The sequence below is a fragment of the Rhinolophus sinicus genome, linkage group LG01 (assembly GCF_036562045.2).
Source record: "Rhinolophus sinicus isolate RSC01 linkage group LG01, ASM3656204v1, whole genome shotgun sequence".
Lineage (NCBI taxonomy): Eukaryota > Metazoa > Chordata > Mammalia > Chiroptera > Rhinolophidae > Rhinolophus > Rhinolophus sinicus.
The window spans coordinates 6,361,637-6,386,146 of record NC_133751.1 but is presented as its reverse complement, the minus strand read 5'-3'; the positions used below and the strand labels follow the sequence as shown (position 1 = coordinate 6,386,146).

Here is a 24,510-nt window from a genome sequence, read left to right as displayed (position 1 = left end):
CAACATCATGCCCTCTGAAATCTTAAAACGATCTGTTAAATTTTGATGTAACCAAAACCCTGCCATCCTCTATCACCTCGTAACTTCAGGAAGCCTTATAATTCCTGCTTATCCATTCAAAACAAACATGTAAAGGGGATGGTCTGGCAAGATTCGTTCTAGAAGCTTATGCATCCTTTCTTGATGTCTCTCTAAACTCATCAAAGGAACAAGGCACTTGGCAAGTAAGTGGAAGGTATTTATATCCTTGCAGCGCCAGCATCACAAGGAAATGCACAATCCCAGGCTCCATCCCAGACCTACTGAATCAGAATCTGCATTTTAATAAGAGCCCCAGATGGTTCCTGTTGGAGACACATTAACTTATAGCACAAAATCAACACTTGTACCCTCACCTCAACATTAACCCACATGCAATATTAATGTACCTGTCTGAGAGATTTGGCTTGCCACTTTTGAGACCACTCTTGGGTCCTCCATTTGTAAGGCAGTTTTAGGAAAAAAAGCACCAATATATCAACATTTTCTCCAAATTTCTTTTGTTAACACAGGAGTGATGATTCCAATTTCATGGTTTTCAAAGGTATCTAGAGACTATCACTTTATTTTAAATTGTATTCACAAGGTCATATTTACTATTTTTCTAACTAAAATTATATATCCTAAGGAAGGAAGAGAAATACACACAACTTTCATATTATGCCAGGTCAGCTTTGTGCTAAAACCTAAATAAAAGTACCGACATTTAGAGATGAGCAAGGGAAGGACTTTTCTGAAGGGTAATGGGTCAACAGGGCTTTGTCCTCCAAGGCCCAAAAGATCAAGACTCACCAAGTCCGGCTTCTCCAAAATGAGAGGGGCCTAGAGTCCCCCCTCAGGGGACAGAGTGGGGAGCAATGGTCTTACTATCACCCCATTAATAGCCCCTTTGGGGATGTCTGCTCCTGGTGCAGGAGCATTACAGAGCCTTGAACAGACCCGGCTTTGTTTCTGCCCCATGACAGTGTCCCTGCTTTAGTTCTCCTCCTCCCAGATCCCCGTCCCCATGACCCAGTGTCTCTGCTCCCATTCCCCAGCTCCCACCACCTTCCACTCGTGCTGACCTTCCACCCTCTGGAGGTCATTCTTTGGACGGCATCTTTAGTTAAAAACGCCCAACCCTTTCCGCCTTCTTCCCTCCCACCTTTGAAAGAGTGGACCGTCCCAGCATGTCCCCCTTCTGATCGCTTCTCTACGGGTGTGTGTGTGTGTGTGTGTGTGGGGGGGGGGAGTTTGAAGGAGGGTGTAAAGGATAGAAGAGGTGTGAGGTACAAAGGGTGTCCAAGACCACCCCCACCCCCAGCCTCACAGGGGTGCCCTTTTCAGTTCCCTATTTTGAAAGATGGAAAGGTGTGGTGATGCCTTAGTATAGAATCCTGCATTTTCTCAGGCATTACCAGGGTGAAATCACAGACACAGGAAAGTCTGCTAAGTGTTGCTTGGCCCACAATAGCTGCTGATGTTTCAGAAGCACTTTGTGATGGCTGGTGACTTCACACACTTGACCTCACTTGAGACGTTAAGGCTAGTATGGGGCTTGCAGCTTCTCACTGGCCTGATAGTGAGATTTGACTGTGCCTCATCTGGGTGGTGCCTGGGCATCTGGGTGTGGGACATGCATGCTCTCGTGGGCCATGAAGGTGCAGAGTGACCTTGCTTGGGCCTCAAGGTGAACCTCAAGGACACAGTATGACTAGGGGGCAGGGCCCTGCACTTCTGTATTCTGGAGGCTCGACGGTGATGTGGTCTTGGCGGTGAACAAACTCATCGAAGCCTTGTAGGAACATTCAGGACTTCTCTCTGGCGGGAGCTAGCATCTGTCAGGGGAACAGACAAGATGACAACCTTCGGAGAGAATGAACGTGGGCCCCAGAAGCACTATGCTAGCAGACACGTCCCTGCCAAAAACAGGCAAGAGGAGACAGTGCCTGGAGCACTGGGTTTGCCTCGGAAAATGCACTTGAGCTTCAAAAAGGAAAAGAAGCAGCTAGTGTCTGCTGCCGGGACCACTGGGAATCCATCTCGGAGCTGTGGCACCACTGCCCAGGCTCTTTCCGAGGGAGGCCAGCAGGCTGCGATGGACCAGAGGCAGAAAGGAATCAGGTGAGGAACACAGGCACGCAGGACCCAAGGCCGGGCTTCATCTTGTTGAGGGGTTTAAACAGAACATCTAAATGCCAGAATTGACAGAATTGGGGAGAACCGATTCTCGCCACTCTACGCGGCTGCTTTGGCTTCCACAGATCTTTTGAAGACAGTTCTAAAAAGAAGCCCCCGCTACTGTTACATTGCAGTCCTGTTGGGGTGTCCACCCAAGCTTGTCTCTGTGCTTGGCGCTATCCAAGGTGCTGCCCAGCAAGGATGGGGAACAGGACTCTGAGCACAGTAACTCTGGATGAGAGCCAAAGACGTGCCAGGTGAAGCCTGCGACTGGGGAGGGAGAAAGAAGGCCCTGGCAGCGCTGCCCATGGTGGATGGAATGACCTGTCACACCAAGCTGAGGGCGCTCTCCACCGCACGCACGTTTCACCTATGCGCTTATGCTCAGTAAAAAGGCTTTAGATGTAGATCTCACAGAGAAGGCCTGCTGGGTGTGGCTCCTGCAGTGGCTGGAGGAGGGGGCCAGGGGCCAACCTCGTGACCCCGTACTGTAGGACCAGGACCTTAGATTTCATCTCAACGGGGAGCCAATGCAAGATTGTAGTGAAGGCCGTGAAACAGACAGCTTTGTCCTGTCACACCGCCCTCTGCTCCCTCATTCTGCCAAGCCTCTCTCTTCACGAGGGACACCTCAGATGCCTGTGTTCACTGAGTGCATCTCTGCTTCTAACCCTTGGCTTCACCAGAGGTCTGCGCAGCTGTCACAACTGCTCTGTACCCGTTGGGGACAGCCACCTCAGGGACAGCCTCAGCACCACAGCCATGTGTTCTGCTCCACCTCTCAGTAAGACATGCTTTTCTTATCTGGCTCCTGAGCTACCACAGCACCTGCGAACCCGTGGAACCCAATCGCTGTTTGCCCGGAGAGTGAAGGTCCAATGAGATCACAGATGGGAAAGCACTTCCGGAGCTGGAGCTCGTGAGAGACTATACAGGAAGACATCTGTTATTTCCATTGAAGCAAACCTTGAACACTGGACTGTGTTCACCAGCATGAGTTGTCCACACTGGCTGCCGTTCCAAGCCACCTGGGAGGCTCTGAAGAAGTAGCAGTGTGTGTGTGTGGTCACCACAGACCTGTTAAAGCTGTATGCCGGGGTGGCCGGGGTGGCCCTGCAGCGTTGTTTGTCTGAGTATTTTCGGTGCTGATTCCAGCCTGGCACCAGTGGAACCTGTTGTTTTCATTTGAATGGTCATCAGATTGGCTCCAGAGTCTTTACTGGTCATGGAAAATCCCACTCCAGATGGGCCACTGCAAAGCGTTCCTCCCAGTGGATTTCATTTCTTTTAAGTTAAAAAAAATGCCAATAATGTGCTACCGTTTTTTTGGTGTTCTGGAAAGGGTATAGTTGGTGGATGGAGCTACAGATTGCAATCCACAGACTTCTTGCATTGCTGGGGGACAAAAGCTATTTCCTTCTGAGCCTCGGTCTTTCCATCTGTCAAACGTGGGTAATACCAAACGTGGGTATCAGAGGTATTGGAAGAGCTGAATCATTATAATATCTATGCATTTAAAAATGAAAGACATAGCCCAGGAAAGAGATTTCTTTTCCTATTAATTCATGCAAAATTTACAGATGTTGATGATACTATCCTTTCACTATTTCTTCATTGAAGTTTGAATGCAGACAAAACTCTTAAATATCCTTTTTGACAAAATATTTTTCAATGTTTTAAAAAAAGACAGGTAAAAATCTCACATAGAAAAAAAAAAAGAAGACTTTTTTCCTTCTGTGGAGAAGGAAAACCTTCAAGCCTCGAATGAGTGTACTTGTCTTAGGTTTTAAGGGGAATCTGATAATAAAGGGAGAGATGATTCCATCTACTGAGAAATGTTATGCTGAGATGTCTTTGGGGAGAGGTGGAAGGCTGTGCAAGATGAAGAGATCTTTATCTTTTGTGTATAATCTCAGTAGAAATCATGGCATCTCTTCAATGATATTCTTGCACATGTGAAACTAATAATAGTTTGTGAACTCAGAGGGAAGAACTCTTTGGGCCTTGAGCTATGGCCAAGCAGACTACAAAGGCTATTGTTAAGGAAACAGCCCTTAGCTGGATTATTCCCTGTCCCTCTCCCTGTCCCTCTCCCTGTCCCTCTCCCTGTCCCTCTCCCTGTCCCTCTCCCTGTCCCTGTCCCTCTCCCTCTCCCTCCCCCTCCCCACCTCCCCTCCCCCTCCCCCTCTCCCTCTGTCCTCCCAACTCCCTTCTCTCCCCTGCCCTTAAGTCTAAAATGTATAATAGTATTTCAAGAAGCTAATATACTGCCACAGTTTTACCAACTCTTAAAATCTCTTCAACAGAACACACCTTGGATACAGGCAGACAGCGTGAACACTGATTGAAGAGTGAATCTTAATAAAGTCTGGGAGAATGTTCAAAGAGCAGAGGTGGGAAGAGTTCACGGCCAGATGTCGGGACTCCTGACTGATTACAAACCCTGGTTAGTTTGCACGATGTGAACCTGGCCTTTGGTTTACCATCTACTAAATGGGACAATGGCAGTGTGTACCCTTTCTTACTGGGTTCTTGTAAGAATCAATTGGCTGAATGACTGGGGTTTTATTTCTGAAAACTTGTATCATATGATTTCTACCACAGGAACGTTTTTTGCCCAATGTCTGATGTTAATTCCTCCTTTATAATTGGCCTGGAGTGTGCAGCTGAGTGGCTCAAGTGGGTACAGCTTCTCACAGCTGAGAAGGACCGATTCAGTTTCTTTAAACTGCTTTGCATCCATTTAGGTTGCTTATGTGGTCAGTGGGTCAGTGGATTAGAGCCCTTTCATTGGGCGGCGGTGGAATGTAAATACGTGTTGCCTTCTGGGACGGCGGTTTGGTGAAGTGTAACAAGAGCTTTCAAAAGGTGCCTACTCTTTTACCCAGCAATTACATTTATAATACTGTATACTAAAGAGCCATTCTGACATGGTGTGTACAAAGATACAATGTGCGTAGGAGGCTTGTGACAGCAGTGTTGACAACAACCAAGTAGGAAAACAACTAAATGTCCAAAACAAAGGATGTTGTACATACACGGTAAGCATGTTTCAGAATTGCTTACAGTACAGCCATCACAATGATATTCTATAGGTGCTCAACAATGTTGAGTACCTACTGTGCTCTGGGCAATGTTTGTGATGTGAGGCACACACCATTGCAATGGTTAATTACAGGTCAGGTTGGCACCCCATGGGGTGATCAGAGGAAATACTTCTGGGTGTGTCCATGAGGGTGTTTAGGGAAGAAATTAGCATTTGAATTGGACTGAGTGAAGCAGATTGCCTTCCCCATGTGGGGATCATCCAGTCACTTGAAGGCCTGAATAGGACAGAAGGTGGAGGATGGAGGCATTTTCCTCTCTTCTCCTGCCTCGTGGATTGAGCTGGGACATCTCAGGCCATCTCCTGTTCACTGGGATTTACAGCATTGGATTCCCTGGCTCCCAGGTCTATCGACCTGGACAGCTCGCAGTTGGCACATTGTGGGACTTCTCAGCCTCAATAACTGCATCTCTTCATCTATCTCTATCTCTACAGATATACCTAGATAGCTATCGACAGCTATTTCCTTTTGGTTCTGTTTCTCTAAAGAACCCTGACAAATACAACCATGAAAAAAAAAACTACCCCTGGGAAGCTTACTTTCTATTTCAGGAGACAGAAAATAATCAAAATCAGCATCTACTTTATGTAGCACGTTAGAAGGTAACAAATACTATGGAGGAGATTAACTCAGGGAAGGAGGGTATGTCAGAGAGGGGCAGAGGGTCCGCGTGACCACAGACTTATGGAGGGTGGTAAAGGAAGCCCTCCTTTAGAAGGCGGCAGTTGTGTAAGGACTTGAAGGAAGAAAGGGAAATATGTAGGGAGGACATTCCCAGGGGAGGAAACAGGGAATTACGAGGACTGGATGAAGTGAGTACCTACCATGTTTCCCTGAAAATAAGACCGGGTCTTATATTAATTTTTGCTCCAAAAGACGCATTAGAGCTTATGTCCAGGGGATGTCATCCTGAAAAATCATGCTAGGGCTTATTTTCTGGTTAGGTCTTATTTTCGGGGAAACACGGTATCATGTTCGTGGAACAGCCAGGGTCTCTGGGTGAGGGGATGAATTCTGGGGCGCGAGGCCCACAAAAGAAGGAAATGAGGCCAAAGAAATCTACAACCACCCACAGTTACTGAGTTGGAAAGAAGTTGATGATGAATTATCAGGTTAAAAAAAACCCAAAAAACAAGGCAACAGAATAGTGTATATAAGACAATCTGGTTTTAGTTAAAAAGCATAAGTAAACCCATATATTTATTGTATATATTGTTTCCTTCCTTCTCTTCCTCTCTCTTTCCTTCTTTCTTTCCAGCTTAGTGTGGCCTCCCCACTCACTTTTCTTTGGCTTATTTGAAATTTCACCCTTTTCTACCTTCAGTATAGCTTAATTGCATAACAAATAAATGAGAAATTCTCAGGTAAAATAAATTGACTGTATTTTATTGTCTTTAGTCAAGCTATATGACTACAGGCTTCATTAATGCCAAAATCTATTAACTTTTTGGAATTAGCTACAAACATTCCTTGCTTTGTTGAAATGTTAAAACAATTGGACAGTTACAATTGGCAGCTTACTTTAAAAGTAAGTTATCTCAGAGAAAGAGAAGATGGGTTTCCAGAAGTCAGGCTATGCCCACATTGCACTTTTTCTATAATCCGTTGGTGGAAGTGACAGTAGGGTGGATTTGCAAGTGCCACTGGGATGAAAGCTACACGTGCATTCTATGACTCCATAAATGTGGAGGGCTCTCCCATCCACACACACAAGCCCAGAGACATTTTGAAACTCATCTGTACTCACAAGATTCAGTATTGACTTTGCTATAGAATTTGGGTGATTAAAAACCGCCTCAGGAATGGGGTGGTCTGGTTTCATTGAATGATTGGGATTATCTTTTCAACTCAGGAGTAAACAAAATGACACCCTAGGATTTCAAATTCAGTTGTGAAAGATTTTTCCAAAATCATGAGCTCATTTCCCGAAGGTGGTGAGTGTGCCGGGCCGGACATAGTTCAGCCTTTGAGGGTGTGGGTGTCCTTGGTGTATCTGGGTCATTCTTCTATGCTGAAACTTATTTCTTCTTCAAAGTCCCACAAATCAAGCTCTAAGTAACACCTGCCTCCTGAAGTAACATATATGATTGCCATTTTAAAACAGTATAAAATCATTAAATTGATTATAATTTTCCATATCCTCTTAGAAGCAAAGGATAGAGAAAACAGCTTACTCGTTTAATGCGTTTATTTCCAGATTTATCCCTATATTGTAGCTGTCACAGCTCTAGTTTATAGTCTGTCATAGCTCACTCCACAGAACAGCGTGACGCCCATCTCTCAGGTTTCAGGAAAGGACCTGTGGTTACAGCTAGTGGCACAAGGCTTCGGTTTTGAAGGTCTTTAAAGCAACCAGAGGAAAACACCAACACAGACATGTCAGAAACCAACCACCTGGAAATGACGGAGCTCTAATTTTTACATGGTTCAGGAAAGTGAATGTTACTGCCTTGTCCCATCTGAAACACACAGTTCTGCCTTTTACTCCTTCATTCAAATACTGTGTGTGAGTGACACCTGAAATAGATGTTTCACTAGTACATGTTTGTGAGAGAAGAAAAACGCCCTTTCTTTTGCATCTCCCCTCTGACCTCCATATACGGAATTGGTGTGTTTTATTTCTTGTTCGTTGGGTCTTTGCTCAACTTTTAGAGATGGCTATAATTTGACTGCTTGACTAATATAGTCTGTATTCATTTTCTAAAGAAAGCCATTTAAAAATAATTTTAATAGTTTCTAATAGCTTTACGGGAATCAGAACATGTTAGGCATTAGAGAAATGTTATTCAAACACCGTTTATTGAATGGCTCTTCCACGAAATCCATGGGGAGAAACAAAAGGGGGTGCAGTGATTTCTAAGCCTAGTTCGTGTTGGCAAAGTGGTTGGAGCCTGGCAGCTGTAGGCACACACCAGCTGGCACCGTGGCTGCACGACAAGGCCCACGGAAGAGCAGCCACCGTGAGAGGGAGACAGCTCAAGCCTGGGAACAGGACCTTGAATTTTTGTGAAAATTTCAAATAGGCTCTAATTGGCCTCTCAAATTTTGTGACCCGGACATTTAGCTTAGGAGTCACCTAGTGTATCCTTTTGATTTCTTTGAGATGACAGCAAAGGAATTACCCTCCCTTCCTTTTAAAGAGATTCTAGGGTGTCAGAAGCTCTGATTTCAGCGAGGCCCTCTTGCATATACCTCAGGCCCATTTTCTCTCTCTTATTAGAAATTTCTATCCTTTCCCCTACCCACTGTCCGAGATCCTTCTCTTGGGGCTAAGGGCTTCAAGGCCCTACTCAGCGTTTTCCCTTTCTTTGTCAACTCAGTGGGATTGCTCTCTCTCTCTCTCTCCTTTTTTTCTCATGTAATTGGTCCTTTATGAAATGTTGGGGGTGCTGTAAGGGCACAGAGCGATTTGATCTGTTTTGTGGTTAGACTATGAGGCACAAATGACTGAACCAGGTCCCTTGCTTCTGAAACCAGGCATGGGAAGAAGCCAGGATGGGTATGGAGGGATTGTCACTTAGGTGACTGCTGTGTGTATGGCCTTCCATGGATCCAGTGTTGCTTTATTCTAGCTCATCTGGAACTTTAATAAGGAAAGAAGTAACCTGAGTCCAGATTCCTTCCGTGAAGAAAGGAAAGAACTAGAACAATACTTGCATGTTGCCAGAGCTTGAGAAGCTGAATGAGGACTATGATTTCACACGAGGACACTCAGGGTCCATCCTCAGTGCTAATGGCCTCTGGACACTCCTTTTGCAATAAAAGGACAATCTGTTTTGGATTGGTTGGGGATAACCACAAAAGGTCTAATATACTTTAACAACTGCTTATTTTAAGAAAATCTTATTAACTCAGGGACAAAAATTTGAAAATGATCAGTAGATTTTAATTAAGTTACTCTATCCCAGACTAGTTTTGTCCCTACCATGTTTCCCTGAAAATAAGACCTAGCCAGACAACCAGCTCTAATACATCTTTTGGAGCAAAAATTAATATAAGACCCGGTCTTATTTTGCAATAATATAAGACTGGGTAATATACTATACTATACTATACTACACTATACTATACTATACTATACTATACTATACTATACTATACTATACTATACTATACTATAATACTGGGTCTTATATTAATTTTGTTCCAAAAGATGCATTAGAGCTGATTGTTCAGCTAGGTCTTATTTTTGGGGAAACACAGTATAACCACAATGTCATCTTTTCTATCAATTGCCCCCAAATCCAGGTTTTACCCACTTTATGGTGGGCTACTGTGGATGACTTCAGTGTTATTGGTGATTATTTACAGCCAGAAATTTTCAGGCAAGATGTACTTTCTGATCCGATAGCCCCACATAAAGCCATGACTCCCCAGAGCCCAGCATAATCTCTTTGTTCTCTCCATGACAGCCAAGTGTCACCAAAGAGTCAGCATTGCTCATTTAAAATAAACGCCCCTTATACACACAACAGGAACAGAGAATCAAGACTCTTATCTCCATGGGCCACACCCAATAAACTATTTTCCTGACAAATAAAGTTCAGCGAGAACAAGGTATTTCAGCTCATTATTTTTATGATGTTGAGGTGTTGTGAAAATGATCTTCACTTATTTGGCAGTTCTAGATCTGACCCACACCTCACATTGTCCTGAATGGCCACGCCACTGAGGCGCTTTCAGATTAATGTGGATCCATGTAGTTTTATATTTTCTCTTCGGTGGCAGCTCAGTGGGAGCTCTGGGTTAGTGGTGGGTCTTGAGAGGATTCACCCGAGACTCCATGTTTCCTCCATTCACGCTGTTCAGGGTCAGGCTAAACCCTAGTGACTTCCGTGAGGCTACGTGAGTGCTCTCCACGAGCATAGACATCTGTGACACCCACCAATGACTGAGACGAATACCAAGCAACATTGTTTTTGCCAATGAGAAAGGAGTCCTGTCTCCTCTCTCTGCTCTGTACCACAAAACAAAATGGTCCCGTCATCTTCAGGATTAACAATACCCCATTCGTACCCCTGGGCCTACTTGTCCCCACAGTGTCAGGAAAGAAATCCCCAAAGACGTGCTCTGAAATGCTGCCGCCTATTGCTTGCACGTGAAGCCACTGCTCTCGCCCCAGCCATAACTCGCTGTTGTAGTGATCACTCGGCTGTCTCCCCACCATGTTATTTGTTTACTAGAACGACCTCAACACTCCACACCTGCACCATGGCCACATGCGGTCCCTCTTGCTCAAGGGGTGTGATGTTAGAGCTTTCTTTGGGCTGAATCCATCACCAGCCGGGTGTCTCAGTTCATGAGTGATTTCAACACCACTGGAGGCACTAAAGCGGGATCAGTTTACTACTCTGAGCGAGCTTTGGTCTTCTTCCCCTTCTGTCAGCAGCCAGCTGTCTCCTGATCCCACTGTACCCTCTCAAGGCTGCCTTGCCCATGGCTGCCAAATGAAAATCTCTGTGTCTCTTTCTGCTTGCTCCCAATCAAAGCAGTTACTGCTCAAAGATCTATGACCTCCAGTTTCATGCCAATGCATGGCTTTCCGTTTTCTCCATAGCCCTGCCTGACCAACCCTCATTGTCAATACTGCCTGGATGCAGGTGGATTCCTCATTTGGAAAGCCCTCTCCTCCCCCTTCCCCGATCAAAAGGCTACTCTTCCTCCAAGATTCCTTAATCTACCATTTTCTCAGATGCTTCCTACTGACACCAGCCCTTATCACGTTTCCTCTCTGTTACTTAAACTCTCTTGTTTAATGCTATGCTTTTTTGTTTGGTACATTATTGTTGCATTGATACTCTTATTTCCTTAAACTCTAATGCCCCTTAGGGTGGAATCAGGACATTTTTCTCTGTTTCCCTTTCTATCTTCTTTACTTAGTAGATCCATTTAAAGATTTGTTGACTGACTGGTCCAAGGAGCCATGATAATACAGGCTGTCACTATTAAAGGTCAAGTTCTGGAAATATGCAGATGGTCAAGAGATGTTTTAAGTAAAAGTGAACATTATGTAACTATAATTATTCTTCACTTGACTGCATGACAGTGTGCCATCATAAGCCCTCTATTCAATTTTTGTAATGTGGTTTTTCTCCAGAGTATACCATTATTATTTCACTGACAGTGTCTTTTATTTAAAGGATAATACATGAATCTATTAAATTAAAATAAGAATTAAAACTTCTGGATGGATTAACTGGAATTCCAAAAGACTAAGCAGTTAATTTCTACAATGAGGGCAACTGAGAAGCCCTTGCTTTGTGCCCAAAACCTTTGCCACTTAGTGTGATGGTGCATATTTTATCTGTTGCAACAAAAGCCTTTTGGTTTCTGTCTTTTCCCCTAGGCATTGAGTCCAGGTGAGCTCTGCTTCTGCAGTGGAAGTTAAAGACAGGCATTCCATCTCCAGCTGTGGCTTTGTGTGGCTCTCAAATGCACACGCTTGGAGGGCTTCACTATGAGAAGCCGGTGAGTTGGGCAGCTCCCTCAGAGTTCCTCCTCAGAGCAGATCTGAGGAAAACCTAAGCTAGTGGTTCTTGAACTTTGATGTACATCAAAATCCCTGGTGGTGATATGCAGATGGTCGGCACACTCCCAGAGTTTCTGATTCACTGGGTGTGAGGCAGGCTTGACAATTTGCATGTGTCACCATTTTCCCTGGTGATGCTGTTGCTGCTGGCTTGGGGACACACGTTGGGAATCACTGACATAGGTTGACTTCTGTCAGCTCTGATGTTTCCTTCTGCCCAACAGAGACCCACCTGTGGCCAGAAAGGAGACACGAGGATGCTGGCATGGGGCTTAACAGTCCTCAACTGCTGATAAAAAGGAGGCCACTTAATTAACCTCCTTGTCAGTGAAGGAATCCCTTGCAGGACAGCACATCTGTAATAGTTTCTTTGCCTTCCTCCTGGTGTCTTTTCTCTTCATATGCTGCACTGTGACTGCAGTGGTTCTGGTCACCCCAGGAGGGCTGATGAAAATTCAAGAAGGTAGATATACCTTTAGGGTATTCACTGGCTGAGACTCTCTTCATTAAACAGAAGTTCCACTATAGACCATTATTCACTGTGGAATGGCAAGATATTCAAAATGTTCCAGAGTACTCAAATCCAGGAAAACTGCCCCATAGAAGGATTAAGGCATCATATTAGTGGCAGGTGTGGTAGGTGTTCACTACTTCAGGTTGGGAACCTTGTGCTCTGCATCAATGCACCGTGACTTTGGGGCCCCGGTTGAGAGGGAATGACATCAGAGAGATATAACATGATGGATCACCACCATGTTTCTCCCGACTCTTTGTCTCGTAGCTTCTCTTCTATTTCCCCCTGATATTTCTCTTTTCTAGATTGTAAGTTTGTCATTAAGGCTGGTCTTTCTCTGTTCTAGTGAAAAGGTATAGAGTTTAGTTTCCAAGGGTACCTGCTTTTCTTGAGGCAGGAAGGAGTTCTCTAAGACTACTTGCAGATTACGTGGTCTATTTTTAGGAGAACACAGACTACTGTTAGATTAATTCAACCTAAACTTAGAGCGTGTGTCTAACCTATAGAGAGTTATGCAACTCAAAACAACATGCAGATTGCTAGTCAACAGCAAGTACTAGATATTGGGGGACAGCATCTAATTCCTCAGCACGCTCAGACATGATGTGGGTGTAACTGTCAAGATTAGCAACTTGCTCTTGAACATGGGTTATGAAGTTGGCTCTTCTCTGTGTCTAATGGTTCAGCCACCAGCAGTTAAACAATATGTATTTGCATCTCTTTTGTAAGAATCAAACACACCCACTCCAAAAGTCAAAAGAAGATCCCAATGAATTTATTTTTTTAAAATGCACCACGGAAGAATGATTCCAGGGCTCAACAATATACAGTTTCCATCAGGGACCTTTTCACCACTGGGACACATCACCTGCTCGGCCCCCACTCTAGCTGTATTTGTGGTCCATACTAGCTGTATTTCTTTGATGCCGGACATTTACATTGGGAAGCCAGACAGGCATGTTTAACATTGGATGTCTATGCCAAAGACTCAAGTGTATTCACCTTACCCATTCCCTTCCTCTTGGGCACAGCACTAAACAACATTTTCCAGCTATTCTTACAGTTAGGTATGACCATAGAATATGGGTAGAAGTGATATAATTACTTTTGGGCCTGGATCATAAAAAAAAAAATCTCTTGGATAATCATCTACTCCCTCTCTGCCTGTATCTGCCGATTGGATATCAACACTCAGGAGATCACGAAAACCAAGTGTTAGAGATGATAAAGTGTCCATCAACCTGGGTCTCTGTATGGAATCAGCCAATTGGATTTATAGGAATGAGAAATAATCTTCTATTTTACTAAACTGCTGAGATTTACGGATTTTCAGTTGTAGCAGCTATCTAATTAACACAGTCTGCATAGCTTCACTGAGGACGGAACTTAATACGTTGTAACAAATGAATAATAGCATCTACTATTTATAAAGTGCCTACTTTGTGCTGGACATTGTGCTAAGAATCTTACATTATCACATTAATCCTTATAACATCTCTGGGGTACATGTAATGACTACTATTTTTTATTTTAGAGATAAGCAAGCCCAGAGCTTAAGGTTGATAAATGACACACAGTTAGTGTAGTGGATTATATAACGGTCCCCAATTATTCACTTCCCTCTCTGGAAGATTATATTTCTCTGCCTGTTGCTATATGACTTGCAGTACCTCACTGTGAGAAAAATATGCATCTCCATTTCATTGACCATTGGTATCGGTGTGACATGACTTGCTTTTGGTCAACGGAATGTGAGTGGATAACCTGTGCCATTTCTGAGCAGGACTTTTAAGAGCTAGTTCTAATTTGGCATTCTTCTTTCTCTCTGACACTGGCATGGAATGCCCCTGATCAGACTGGTCCTTCAGCCTGGATCCCAGAAGGAAGAAGACTCGAGGGTGGGGGTACAGCCACAGCTGACCAGTAAAGGCATGTAGCGTGAAGAAGAAACAACTCTTTATTTTGTAAGCCACTGAGCTATTGGGATGGCTGTTAGCACACCACACTCAGCAAAGGCTGACAGATACACCTAGAGCTCCGTGCAAATGCGGTTACTACTTAGACACCACAGCCTGTGGCCTTAATCACCAAGCAGTGCTTCCCAAGAATGTTCCACTCACATACACTTCTATTAGATGATATGAGGAAGATACAACACATCATTAAAAAAACAATCAGTTCTCACTCTGGGTAGGATAAAAGTGGATGTCTGTAAGCTTAAAGAGGAAACTGCTACAGCACCAGGACTCAAACTTAATTTATAGATTTGTCTCTTGCATCGCAGATACTATGTTCAGATTTAGTCCCACAAAACAATTGTTGGCAAGGACATGGATCATTTTATCCATAGACTCACTGGCTAGTTCCTTTTGTAAAGTTTTCATTCCAGCAACCACATCTCTGGAAGTAATCACTGAAAGAACCACCAGTACTGTGTGCTCCCTGGTCCTAAGCAGAGCCGTAGACAGGAAATGTGAAACGTGAGACTGAAGGGGTTATTGGGATTAATCTGACCTGTATTCATCTATAAGGACATGAATTCAATAGCCACTTGATTAAAATTTAAGGCTAACTTCATACATTGTAAGTAAGAAAGTTGCTTGATGGTCTTAATGCATCTGGACAAAACAGAGCTTTGAATGGCCATTTGAAAATTATGCGCTGAGCAGAATCATCCTTTGAGAGTCTGTTTAAGTAACTATTCAATTCAGTATTAAATAAATAAATGAATACCTAGAATTGATTAACAAGTAAGATTAGACCAAAGTGACAGTTTAGGAAATACTGAATATTCTTTTTAAAATGACAATGTTCTTCTTCATTTGAGGAAGATTACTTTGTGTTATTAATTAGTGCTAGTACAATGATATCAAGTAGGTGTATATTATAGTATTTTTATCAGAGGAGAGTCAGAATACCATTAAAACACTGACTGCAATTATGATGATCTTTCTTTCTACAGGATCTTAATTATTTCTAGAACGAATTATTTAAAATACACATTAAAATGTATTTTTATCCCAAATGACTTCATTTAATTTTTCTATCTTCCTAAACACTTTAACTACAACTAAAAAGAACCTTAATTCAACGCAAGTATCTTGATGATTTTTCATCTTAACTACCAATTCCCCTTTTGTCCATATTACCAAATTTAATAATTTTATAAAAATCCAGATGAATCAATTCTCTTTTGGCACTTAAATAACAATTATTGAAAATAAAGGAAAGAGGAGAGATCCAATATGGTAGAATAGATAAACGCTGAGTTTGCCTCATCCCGTGAACACATCAAAATTACAACTAAATTATAGAATAATCAACCTGGAGAACCTTCTGAAGACTAGCTGAACAGAAGTTTCATAACTAAGGATATAAAGTAGAAGCCATGTCAAGACATGTAGAAGGGGTGCAGACTAAAAATAGGCTGGCCCCAAACCTCCCTGTGGCAGGTGAAAATGGGAAGATAGCATATCTCAACCATGAAGGCTTCCCCCAGGAAAACAAGAGACCACACCAGGCTCCCCAGCCCGGAGTACTGGTGCTGGGAAGAGAAGCCCTCACAACATCTGGCTGTGAAAAAACAGTGGGGCTCTGACCATCAGGTGGGAAAGAAGGCTTGGGAGAAATCCAAGCATCCTCTAAAAGGGCCGCACACAGGCTTACTTGCTTGCAGGCACTCACCCTGGGTTCTGGTGGAGGGACAGGTATTTGCGGGGTGGGTGGGGGGGTGGGTGTCGGAGACATGTGGGGGTAAGACTGAGGTGTGTGGTTTTGAGGTGAAGGCTGAGGACAGTCACCATTTTCCCTGTGTGGGGTCTTTCTCCCACACAGCTGGCAGGCCCGTGCCATCTTTCCTGTGTTGAGCTCTCCTCTAACAGCCAAATATGAGTCTGATTGGTCTGTTGAGCTCAGTTGCTCCACCCTGCTAACTCACTGGGACCCCACCCCACCCAACTGCCGCAATGCTGGAGGCACTTTCTCCTCAAGCAGCAGCCCTGACAGCATTGCACACTTTCTTGGAAAGTTGACAAAGTCCTCAGGCCCCAGGCAGGTGGCAACTGGCCTTAGTGTGCTGAGACTTGCTGAATAGCTCCAGGCTCAGCACTGGCACCAAACCAGAATCTACATTAAGCTGGTGAACACCACTCTTCCCTCTCTAGTGACTCCCTGAAACTCTGCCTCACCCAACTTGCATATTCCATGAGGCTTTATCAGTGGCTGAACCTTAAGGGAGTCGGCCTTGGGTGTCCTGGCTTTTTGTGGAGCTACTCAGGCCTGGTACTGGGGGTAGCCATCCTCAGTTCACAGCATGGCCTCTCCCATGTGCCTGTAGGTCCAGCACTGGCAGTGAACAACTTAAGATTGCTTTTTAGCTCCTACTAGGTAGCCTCCCTACCAGTCACAAGTAGTGGCTGACCTGCGCCTGCACCAGAGCCCCTCCCAAGAGGCCCCAGAACGAACATACTTGGAAGTTGGCTTCAGACCACAGCAGAAAAACACTCACTTGGCCCCACAAGTGGCACACACGAACGGTGGTCTGAACAGGCACCAGACCCCACCAGGATCGATCTCACTCAGTGGGGTAAGCCCTGCACACATCAGCCCATAAGCTATAGACGTGGCCAAACTCCACAGCCAATCAGCCTGAGGGTCAATCTCACCCACTGACATGCCAATAGCAATCAAGGCTCAACTATATCAGGAGGGCACACACAACCCACACAAAGGACACTCCTGGAGCACCCAGTGCATGTGACCATGGAGAGACTGTAACACTGGGCCCCACAGGACACCTACTACATAAGGCTACCTGACAAGACTAAGAGACATTACAGATATATCTAATACATAGAAACAAACACAGAGAGACAATCTAAATGAGGAAACAAAAAATATGTCCCAAATGAAAGAATAGGAGAAAACTCCAGAAAAAGAACTAAACAAAATGGAGGCAAGCAACCTATCAGATACAGAGTTCAAAACAGTGGTTATAAGTAAGCTCAAAGAACTCAGTGGGAACTTCAACAAAGAGATATCAAGCATAACAAAGGACATAGAAACCATAAAAAGAACCAGTCAGAAGTGAAGAATACAATAATTGAAATGAAGAATGAACTAGAAGGAATCACCAGCAGACTAGATGAAGCAGAGGATCAAATTAGTGATTTGGAAGATGAGGTAGCAAAAAACACCCAATCAGAACAGCAAAAATAAAAAAGGATCCAAAAAAATGAGGATAGTTTAAGAGATCTCTGGGACAACATCAAGCGTACCAACATTCACATCATAGGGGTACCAGAAGGAGAAGAGAGAGATCAAGGAATTGAAAACCTATTTGAAGAAATAATGAAAAAAAAAAAAAAAGAAAGAAATAATGACTGAAAACTTCTGTAACCTGGCAAAGGAAATAGACATACAAGTCCAGGAAGTGCAGAGATTCCTAGACAAGATGAACCCAAACAGGCCCACACCAAGACACATTGTAATTAAAATGGCAAAGGTTAAAGACAAAGAGAGAATCCTGAAAACAGCAAGAGAAAGGCAACTAGTTACTTACAAGGAAGCTTCCATAAGATTTTCAGCTGATTTCTCTCCAGAAACTTTGCAGGCCAGAAGGAATTGACATGAAATATACAAAGTGATGAAAAGCATGGACTTACAAACAAGAGTGCTCTACCCAGCAAGGTTATCATTTAAAATTGAAGGACAATAATAATGAATGTCAAGTATAATTATATATATATATATATCCATTCACAAGAAGTGGAGTAGAGCATAAGGAATAGAGACAGTGGAAATGTGAGGCTGTATGTAACTATGTGACATCAGAGGGGTAGTAGATTGGTGTAGGGGGGTTATCACTTTGTGAGGGGTATAAATGTCTAACTATTACATTGTTCTGTACACCTGAAACTAATAAAAAATAAAAATAAAAAAATAAAATTGAAAGACAGATAAAGAGCTTCCCAGACAAGAAAAAAATTAAAGGAATTCATCACCACCAAACCAGTGTTACAAGGAATGTTAGAGGGACTCCTTTAAGACAAAAAAATAAGATAAAAAAAAGAATAGTAAAGTGGCAATAACTACATATTTATCAACAATTACTTTCAATGTAAATGGATTAAATGCTCCCATGAAAAACACAGGGTGGATGAATGGATAAGAAAACAAAAGCCTTACATATGCTACCTACAAGAGACTCACTTTAGACTGAAAGACAACACAGACTGAAAGTAAAGAGATGGAAAAAGATTTACAATAACCAAGATGTAGCCTGGGTGTCCATTGATGGAAGAATGGATAAAGAGGAGATCGTATATATATACAATGGAATATTGCTCAGCCATGGAAGGGAATGGGTTCTTGCCGTCTGCAGTGGCATGGATGGACCTGGAATGCGTTGTGCTGAATAGAGTATGTCAGACAGAGAAAGAAAGACAGATGCGACGTGATTTCACTTATATGTGTAATCTAAAGAACAAAATAAAGAAACAAAACAGAAGCAAACTCATAAAAAACATTTTGATGGTTGCCACATGGGAGGGGTGTTGGAAAAGGGGAAGGGATTCAGAAGTACTAATTGGTTGTTGCAAAGTAGTCAAGGGGATGTAGGGTACAGCATAAGGAATAGAGTCAATAATATTGTAATAACTATGTACGGTGTCAGATGGATACTTCATTTATTGGGGTGATAGAAGGGAGTGAGGGGACAGGGTGAAAAAGGTGAAGGAATTAAGAAGTAAAAATGGTAGTTATAAAACAGTCATGGGGATGTAAAGTAAAGCATAGAGAGTATAGTCAATAATATGGTAATAACTATGTATAGTGCCAGGTGGGTACTGGACTAGTCAGGGGGATCACTTCTTAAATTATATAAATGTCTAACCACTATGCTGTACACTTGAAATTAACATAAAATAATATTGAATGTCAACTGTAATTGAAAATTTAAAAAGGAGGGGAAAAGATGAAGGGCAATAAGAGGTTTATATTTCCAGGTATAAAACAAGTAAGTCACAGGGTGTAATGTGCAGCATGGGGAACATAATCAATAATATTGTGACAGCTGGTACGGTGTCAGATGGTTGCTGGTTACGGTGATCACTTCTTAAGGTATATAGATGTTAAATAACTATGGTGTACCCCTGAAACTGATATAATGTATGTTAGCTATATATATATATTTTTTAATATAAATCTTTAAAAAAGAGAAAGTAAAGAAAAGAAATAATAAATGCTATCTCAATAAGCTATAAATTCAAATTTGGTCAAACATCTTAATTCCACCAACTGTAAAGTTCTGATACAATGAATTAAAAAAACACACAAAACACCTTGGTTTGGAAAGTATCATCATTAAATCTGGTAAAAATAAATAACTGTCATTTCCCCTAGCTTCCTTCCTTTCCCTTATTCTGACTCTGTGGTCCATTTCCTCTATTAATCTACATAGTGCTTACATATCATTTGATTAATCAAGAGTTAGTGAAAAAGAGAAGAGCTTTGTCTTGCCTACCTGCTCATTTTGATTAAAAGGGTTTATCTTGTTTTCATGGAGATTCACATGATCAACATTCAACCCTTGAGGAATGTAACACTTCCTACCTGTGAAAAATCAGTGAATGGGGTTACACTTCCATAAGACTCTATTTACTTATTTTTACTCTATAATGACTTTTTTCTATTGTTTATTAAACAGCTATTCTGAAGTTTCTCATGTCTTATTGTCTTTTTATCCTGTAAAGCAGAGATAGTTTGTGAGAAGATAGGGAGGAATATGAGTGTGAATGAAAGCCTTTTTGTGTACTCAAAGGAAACAACCTGTGTTAAGTTCTATGTAGTAAATAAAGACCTGGGTCTTACAAGTGAATTTTTTTTTCTGTTAGGAAATACCAGGATGAGGTATTACATTAAAAAATACAAAAAATGGCTCCAAGTGTACAGGGATACATTTTAAGTTGCTCTCCTTAACAAATCTTATTTGAAATGGGTAAACCAATTATTTTGGAGTATGCTATTATAAGGAAGGCTGTCATAAGGAAGTGTTGACACTTTGCTCAGCAATTAACCACCGAGGAAGAAAGCAAGTCATAGTTTGGCAAATCAGCACTGAGGACACAAGCATGGAATCTACCAGAACTAAAAGTTATTGATTGAGCAAATTCCTATACCTAGATTATTTACATTCTCACCTTTGTTTTTTTAATTCATGAGAGAAACTGAACTTTAGTACTCACAAATATATTACTTTGTTTTTCTAATAATCCATATTCTTGTATGGCTTTATCTTCATAACTAATCTCGACTTCCCTTCTGCAGATGGTATCAGATGGAGCAAAGCCAGGGTACAGGTGCTTTGTTTAAGTCCTAACACTGCATCAGTTCTCTTTTATAAATTAGACCATAGATAAACTTGTCAATATTCATCAGGAACTGAAAGGTAAGAAACAGTGTAATAGCTCACTCTTTCCCCAGTTTTGAAACAGACTGCTTCTGCCTTCACTAGTGATCATGAAAAAAAAAAAAAAAAAAAAAAAAAAAAAAAAAAGACTAGAAGGTATAAACACACTGCTGTAACCAAATCCTGAGTGCTGCATACACATCATCTTTGGAAAGCACCAACTTACCCAGCAAGAAAAACCAGGATACATCTTGTTTACCTTCATAAATAACAAACCAGAACCAGCTCAAGACCACACACGTGCATCCTCAACAGAGAAAAGCAGCCAGAGATATTTCAGAGGCTTTATGAGCATTTCCAACTAGTTGCCAAACCTGACTGGGCTCTGCAATTCAAACTGTGCCTTGGAACACCCGAATGCCACTTTAAAAAGCTTTCTACTCAAAATGTGACTGTCACCTTCCTCTACTATTTTTCCTCATCAGTATCAGTCCATATGGTGGGGTTGTGAGGACCTGCTACCCCAGATGAGGAGAGCAGGGCAGAGACCAGCCTTGCCCAAGGGAAAGGTAGGACGCCGGAGGGACTTACCTGGGTTCCCTGTATGAATGTCGAAATGGAACTCGACTGATAATAAACTGACCCCTGTCGCACAATTTCTTCTTTGCTTCTATTAAGAAAATGACTTCTCCTCTCAATTTCCTATGGCGGCAACCTTGTAAATTTAGCCACTCTGCTCAAATGCTGGCTTGAAGATACAGTCAGTGGGTCTCATCTCGCTAACGCACTTTCCTCCCTTTCCTGAAACTCAGCAGCTCTGCTTAGGAGTCTGGTCCAGACCAGGAGTAAACTCCTCCCCCCTCCCTGGTGGGTCTCAGGACCCCTAGACAGGACTTGGCTGGCTGGTGTCTCACTGACCAGGGTGCTCCCACAGTGTGTTTCTGCCATCTACCTCAGATAAAAAGTTAGAGAAGAGCAGAGGGTGAGGAATGCATGCATGCTTTTGAAGCCAAAGGCTGAAACTAGACAACTCTCCTTAGAGACGGATCCGTGGTGTGTGTGTGTGTGTGTGTGTGTGTGTGTGTGTGTGTCCCGCTTTCACCCCGAAGAACAGATCTTTCTCCGTTCTCAGTTCATCTGAGATCTTTTGCTGCTTAGGTGTTCTTGATTCTGAATAGCTACTCTGATGCCCCACCATGTGTGGAATGGATGACGTGCAAGCTTCTCTTTCCCACACGATTCCGTGGAGGATGAGATACCCATATTCTGCACGGGCAAGGGAATCGGTCCTTTACAGAAAGTGAGTGACTTCCCGCGATCAAAGGAGTTAACTGCTTTCTGGGGCAGCGGACCAGGAGGAAGGGGGAACGCCAGCGCTCGTGCTCTGGCCTTGGTGCTGAATCCGGAACCCGCGGCCCTAACCGAGTCAGCGGGCCCCCGGGCAACTTTGGGAGGTTTGCGGGGCACCTGCCGGTTCTAGGCGCCCCCTCGCTGGTCGCTGACAGGAAGTTGGGCAGAGCCGATGCCCTGGGACCTTCCACAGGGCACGCGGCTAGCTTATTTATTTGCCTGGAGCTGGGAAAGTTTTGTCCAACTTTTGTGTGTGTGTGTAACTGGAGCTGCCTTCTTCCCTCCCACCTGAGTCGCCATGGAGACGCTAGCTCACTGGGCAAAATGGGCGAAGCTTCCTTAGCTCAGCTCTGACTGCAGCAAGCCCCTTTCTCTTTCTCAGCAGCTCCTGGGCATCCTCGTCCTCGGTTTCTCAGCAGAAGATAGGTAGGCAGGGAACGGTGCTCGCTGGAAAGTGGCATTGCGTCCTGTTCTGTGGGGCTCCCTCGGACTGGCCGACTTTGCATAAAAGCAGGCAGGCGACACTCTAAACATGTAATGAATCTCTAATTCCCAAACACGAGGTTTCGCCCCCCTCCCTTCCTTTTTTAGGAGTGGAGGCGGGATTCTTTGGAAAATGCTGGTATTTTGTTTCTCCACTAATCTCACCCCATTTCTGTGACTGTTTCTATTAAGATCCATTTCCTCCCTAAGAGCCTCTCCACATTAAGCCTGGTACAAGAGATATACCTGTGGATTGACCCAAGATTTTATTGGGTTTTGGGGATACTAATGTTATTTCTGTTAAAACGAATCCAAGCTTAATGTCTGGATGCAAATGAAAATATACCAGGAAAAAGCAAATCAATGGATTCATCCAACCCCCTAAATGCCAAAAACATCTCATTTTACCTGAAGGCTTTTCCCCACTGCTGATTACAAAATAATTCAGTTTACGTCCAGGGAGAGCTTCCCCTTCCCTGCTCGTAGTCGTCATATCACACGTCTGTTATATTGACAGAGAACAGTTCCGAGTTATTGTTTCACACTGCCTGTCTGTTTCTCCCCCCACACCTCACTTCTCTCTCTCACTTCTCTTTTCTCTCTCTCTCTCTCTCTCTCTCTCTCTCTCTCTCTCTTTCTCTCTCCTCTATGCAAAGAACAAGAATACAGCTTTCCACAAAGACAATGGGCTTTTCCCAACTGTAAATGACTACACCGCAAGCCGCCCCTGCCAGTCAATCAGTGCATTCATTTCATCTTTGCCAAAGGATGTTGAAATGATGTCTGCAATAACTGACGGTTTCTGCGAGCCCAGGACATGCAGACCCCTCCTCTCCCCACCCCCCTTGCGAGTTTTCAGTTGCTAATGAAAACCGTATGAAACAGATTTCCCTTCTGTTATGTAATCGGCGTCTCCCTTTCCCCTGACTTGGGCATCTGGCTTCTCATTCGAGTGGATATGCATGCAGCGGCAGCGGCGACTTGGGGAGGGGGTGGTGGAGACCCGAGGGCTGGGAACGTCTTGCCCAGATTGATGCCAGCTTCTCGCCTTCGAGCAACTCAGCACACCGCTTACCTGCTGCGGACAGGGTGATTTCACTCAATCATGATCTCCTTTCTTGAAACGGAGCAAGATTTAATCATTCACTACACGATAGATGGCGAGGAGAAGAAAAAAAAAGAAAAGAAAAAAAAAACAACAGCCCTGGAATCAGATGGTCAAATTTCACAGCAGCCCCGGGAGTCTGTCAGGAGACTCCATTCTCCTCGCGGTGCATCCAGCTCTGGGGCTCGCTTCCCGCGGATCCCACCCCTCCGCCCGCGCGACCTCTCCGGCCAGGTGCGGCCGTCTTCAAACTGGCTCCCTCTGGCCGAGAGCGGAGAGGAGGGGTGGGCGCGGGGGCCAAAGGAGGGGCGGAGGGGTGTGGGTTTGGGCAGGGACAGGGAAAGGGGGAAAAGGCAAGAGTGGCGGAAAAAAAATCCCCGGCTGGGAGAAAAGTGATGGACCACGCAGGGAGACGTCATGAAAGCTGCAGATTCAGTGAATGCTACTCAATTCCAGCCGACTGGCTGAGCCCCGCTGTCAGCGCAAGAACCGACGCGGCTCCGGGGATAAAAGCGAGCGCAGCGCCGCATGCTGGAGAGAAGCGGCCACACAGCGCGTTCCAGAGAGGCGGGGGCGGGGAGGGATGGAACCCGAGACCCGGAGACACCCACCCGCCGCCCATCTTCACCTTTATTGGTGTGCTGAGAGCACCAGGCTGGGAAGGAGGGCACTCCAACCGACCCCTCCCCAAACCTGAGCTGGCGCGGAAACAACCCAGCCAACTCCCGCCCCTCCGATACGAAACTGGAAACGCAGGGCGCTCGGTGCCGGGGGAACCTTCGGGTTTAGCCTTCTGGGTCTCACCTTTACCCTCTT

General features: G+C 43.9%; 1 protein-coding gene across 5 annotated transcripts in view; it reads right to left on the bottom strand.

Annotated features, from left to right (window-relative positions):
* KCNJ6 (potassium inwardly rectifying channel subfamily J member 6) overlaps positions 1–24,211 on the bottom strand; it is a 236,916-nt gene extending 212,705 nt beyond the window's left edge. The window contains exons 1-2 of one of the 5 annotated variants that reach the window (XM_074325373.1): positions 23,665–24,207; positions 19,872–19,960 (exon numbers count right to left, since the gene is read on the bottom strand). The gene's annotated coding sequence lies outside the window, so the exon portion shown is untranslated. Of the gene's footprint in view, positions 1–19,871; positions 19,961–21,347; positions 21,550–23,664 lie in introns of those variants that run through there. The other 4 variants (XM_074325378.1, XM_074325384.1, XM_019730320.2 and 1 more) reach the window with 4 other exon arrangements.
* Between the last annotated feature and the right edge of the window lie 299 nt (positions 24,212–24,510).